Source organism: Octodon degus, unplaced genomic scaffold (assembly GCF_000260255.1).
Source record: "Octodon degus isolate 3935 unplaced genomic scaffold, OctDeg1.0 scaffold00058, whole genome shotgun sequence".
Lineage (NCBI taxonomy): Eukaryota > Metazoa > Chordata > Mammalia > Rodentia > Octodontidae > Octodon > Octodon degus.
Genome location: NW_004524634.1, coordinates 1206370 through 1211288, shown reverse-complemented (window position 1 = coordinate 1211288; position 4919 = coordinate 1206370). Strand labels below are relative to the sequence as shown.

Sequence of the window (4919 nt, the reverse complement as noted above, 5' to 3'; positions counted from 1 at the left end):
CATGTGGTACTGGGGGATTGAACTGCGGTCCCTGTGCTTTGCTAAGCTTGTTCTAAGTAGGTGCTTTAGACCACTGAGCCATCTCACCAGCCCCTGCAATAGTATTTTCAGCCCTTGACTTGAGATGAACTCCCACTGTGTGGCCAGGGCAGTGTCGCAGGTGGGTGTCCATTTAAATCTGAGATGGGCGAGCAAGGTAGGAGTGGTAGATGGTATAGCTGGTAACCAAAGAGGAAGCCAGTTACTACTTCTGAGTAATATTCATAGTAGACAGAGGTAGGAAAAGACATGAAATAGACATCTTTGGTATTGCTGATTAGGAAATTACTAGATCCTTTTGAGACTCTGACGTTTGTATCTTTACTGCCAATTGTTGGCTATTCTCAACTCAGCTGACTGAGTTAATCATAAAACAAACTAGATAGCAACAATTTTGACCCAAGCCTTAGGTATGATGTTTGAACATCTACCAGGCAGCATCTTCTACACAAAGGGGTAAAGAAGAGGCCTTGGGGCTTTGGCCTGTGGTGTTTTCCATTTCTGCCATTTTCTCTGGATGACCATGGTTTGGTTTTGTTTAATGAGAGACAAGACCTTATTGTGTGGTTTGGTTTTTTTGAGACAAAATCTCGTAGTTCAGGCTGGCCTTGAACTGCTATGTAGCCAAGGCTGGCCTCAAACTTCTGGTGATCTTCCAGCTTCAGCCTCTCTGGGATTATAGGCGTGTATCGTCATGCTCAGCTCTTCCTGTGTTTCTTAAGTGCCTCAAACATGAGGTCCTCCTGCTTCAGCCTCCCAAGTAACTGGCGCAACAAGTACGCACTACCATGCTTGTTTTAAGACCACAGTTTTAACTGTCAAGATCAGGGAGTAGCCTAACTCACAGGAAGGTAGAAAGAGAACTTGAACATTTAGAGATCTAAATAGAGCTCATTGGCTAGTTGGTCATTCTCCAGGTATTTACTGAGTTTCACCTGGTTTGTAACTACAGAAGACTTGTTTTCCCCTTTTTAGTCTTTCTGAATAAGGCTATTTCTAAGATCCTATTGTTGGCCCTGCCTCCGTTTCATCTCTTACTATCCCTGGGTTATGCCATTTGCTTATGACTTCATCTACCATTTATTTTTTATTTTTTATTTTTTTATTTTTTTCATCTACCATTAATATCTCAAATACTCTTTGGGGTTTTTTTTTTGCTTTTTTTTTTTTTTTTTTTTTTTTGAGACAGGGTCTTGCTATGTAGTTTAATCTGGCTTTGAACTCATTTTGTAATCTAGGCTAGCCTCAAAATCATGGAAGTCCTCCTGCCTCAGTCTCCCAAGTGCTGGGATTAGAGGAGTGCATCATCACATCCAACTTGTTGTTTGTATTCAGAGAGACAGGGTCTTAGTGTGTAGTTCAAGCTGGTTTTGAAGTCACTATGTACCCCAGGATGGTCTTCACTTGTGATCCTTCTCCCTCAGCCTCCTGAGTGATGGATTCACTTACAGATCTGTGCTCAGATAGTTTTTTTGTTGTTGTTTGTTTTTAGGGAAGGGTCTATAGAGTGTTTAGGATCTCACTACTAGATTGGACTTGTAGTGATCCACCTGTTTACAGCCTTCCAAGAGCTGGGATTACAGGCACGTGCCACCATGCCCGGTCTCAGTTGCCATCTCAGTGTGCCCCAAGGTCAGGGCCAACACAGCAGGCCTGGGGATTGAACCCCCGGCCCCTGCCTCAGCATGCTTGCAGGTGCTTTAATCTGCTGACTCTTTAATCTGCTGAGCTCTTTGGTCAGACCTTTCAGATAGTTTTTAAATTTATTTTTTTGTTATTTATTTGTATATTTATTTTGAGATAGGGTCTTGCTATTGTACTTCAGGCTGGCCTTGAACTCACTATACCCCTGACTGGCCTCAACTCATGACAATCCTCCTGCTTCAATCTCTCAAGTGCTAGGATTATAGGCATGTGCCACCACACCTGGCCTCAAATACTTTCAAATACATTTACTAGGCTTTTGTTGTTGTTGTTCCTTATAGTAGCAAAGGCTGGGATATAGCACAGTGGCACAGCACCTGCCTGGTGAGCACGAGGTCTTGGATTTGAGTGCTGGTACCAAAAATAGAAAATCCTTACGGTATCCAAGCACTATTTTGTCATTGGAACCTGGATGGCACTAAGGCATTTTATAGTCAACATGTCCCATGCCAATTTGTATTCCTTTATCAATCTATCTTCTTATGCATGTTCCAGACTAGATTAGGCATATTCAGAGTGATGTGGCCATAGACTTCTCCCTGTTCTAGACCTCCTCTTCCATCTTTGTTCCTTGACTTAAGAATGTCATCATTAGAATCATTTGTTAAGTTACTTTTGTATATCCAAATCTTTCCCTACCAGAAATTTTACAGTCTCTTATATAATGCAAGATGTTTAGGATGTGGTTCATTCCCATCCCCTCTTTTAAAGATCTGTAAGGAATTTATAATTGAATTCTACAATAAAGTTATTGGAAAAGAAAAAAAATTAAGGACAATAAGGGGGGCTGGGGAGATGGCTCAGTGAATAAGCGCTTCTCTGGCAAGTGCAGGGGCCTGAGTTCAATCCCCGGTTCCGCAAGAAAAAAAAAAAAAAAAAAAAAAAAAGAACAATGAAACGTTAAGCTGATACTCAGACTAAATAAAATGGAAGTCCTAGAAATGAAGTATCTGAAGGCTAAAACCTTGAAAGAAAATTTTCGTGAGAAAAAAATAAAGAGAAAATTTTCATGAAGAAGTGAGTCTATTCTTTAGGTGGAACAGGGGCCAGAAGACCCTTTTGGGAGCATGCAGGTGGAGAGGAAAGGGACATACAATCCTATGCTTGTTTTTTGAGCAAGCTGAGTAATTTTCTCCTCCCCTTGGGGCTGCTTTCCTAAGTCTGTTGAACTTCACAATCATTTTAAAATGTTTTAAGGGTTGAATATATTAACCCATTAGTAAGCGGGGATCCCTCTTTGAGTTTTGCTCAGTGTCATTCTACAGATTATAGAAAGTCAGATTTCTTCCCATTCCTGGGAACTCATGTATAACAATCAGTCTAGTTTAGAGCTCTTTCTCCTGTGTGTAGCTAACTTTTATTAAAGATTTAAAGTAATGAAGAGAAGTTTACATTTCAACAACATAGGTAGCATGTATTCTAACACTGGCTATTCTTCTTCTTTTTTTTTTTAACTGACATCTACTTAGTTTTTTTATTTAGTTAAGTATAAAGGTCCAGTTAATTCAATTCATTAGATTGGTCAAGGCAAGACACTTGAATTACACAATAGGATTTAAAATGCAGTTGGTTTTGTACTAGTTCTCTGATATCACACACACATACACACAAACTGGTAGAGTGCCCTGCATATTGCACCTACCCAATAATCTTAGATAATGCACTGTTCATAACCAGCAATATTTTAAAAACTGTAAATCGAACATGGCCAAATGAGAGATGTCTGATCAACTTTATAAAGTATTTGGGAACTTCAGCTTATTCCCCAAAAGATTGACTTTAAACTATTTTTAAAAATTAATTAATTTTAAAAAGCACAACAGTTTTGTTTTTTTTTTTGCGGAACTGGCGATTGAACTCAGATCCTGGCGTTTGCCCGTCAAGTGCTTATCCTACTGAGCTATCTCCCCAGCCCCCTAACAGTTTTTTTTTTTAAACTTTTTTTTTTAATTTTTAATTTTTTACATTTTATTATTTGTGTGTGTGTGTGTGTGTGTGTGTGTGTGTGACCAGCTCAGCCCACCAGGGGGCGGGGCTGGCTGGCATGTGGTGCTGGGGGATTGAACCCCGGTCCCTGTGCTTTGTTTAGCTTAGCTTGTTCTAAGTAGGTGCTTTAGACCACTGAGCCATCTCCCCAGCACCCCCCAAACAGTTTTAAAAGACATCTTGAGGAAAAAAATTTGTAACTCAATTTCTACTTTTTCAAATATGACTGAGAAAGATGTAAGTAGTAATAATGCCTACATTTAAAAAAAAATAATGAATTGGGGTGGGGAAGAGATGTACAGTGTTAGTGCACTCCACGAATGTGCAGAATTCCAAAGTGTGCAGCACTGAAAAGCTATCTTGCATTGAGGTTTTCCAAAAGGTATAGCGAGGCTATCAGAAAGCATCTGGTCTGTACTAACAGCTTGCTGTCTTCAGTACAGGCCTTAATAATGTCAGTCACACTGCTCTTGCAAAAATTCCTTCATGTAAAAGAGTTTTCAGTGCTGATAGATGGGCTACGATCGATGATGTGGGATTGAATCCATATGCACATTGAGCTTCAGTTTGTTGTCAAGAGTTTGAACAAGTTGTTGCGTGGACGGAAGATGACCAGACTCCAGCTTAGACCACACAGGTACATCATTTAAAGTTATCTCAAATGCACCTGTTGACATACACTGGGTCTCAATCATGTTGCTCAAGAAGAAAACCATCATACGGGCATAGACCTTATTTTCTTGGCCCCACTGCCAGATGCTAGGAGCTTGCATGCCAAAGAAAGCAAAGGGATCCTTGCCAATGATTATTAAGACTATTAATACTAGTTTGAAGATTGACAGGAAAGATGCTATGTGTCTATAAAGTGGTTAAAGGAGGTAATCTCTCCTTCAACTTGTATGTCTGGGTACTGCTGGCTAATAACCCTCATGTACTCCTCAAACACCCGCCTATAACCTCAGGACACACAAATCTGGAACTTGAGCAGTGGCCCCGTGGAGTACTGCATCTTCAGTCTCTTGCTGGGCATGCTGCCCAGGTTGGCCGAAGCCTCACTGCGGAGTGCTGCGGATGCAGCCACCAGGAGCAGCAGCAGAAGCCTCATCTTAGCCAAGACAGCCAGCCCAGCTGCCTTCACACTGAGACTGCATCTATTCTTCTTCTTCTTCTTCTTCTTTTTTTTTTTTTTT

General features: G+C 40.7%; 1 pseudogene; it reads right to left on the bottom strand.

Annotated features, from left to right (window-relative positions):
• Positions 1-4247: 4247 nt before the first annotated feature.
• On the bottom strand, positions 4248-4834 carry LOC101579842 (annotated as a pseudogene).
• Positions 4835-4919: the final 85 nt, after the last annotated feature.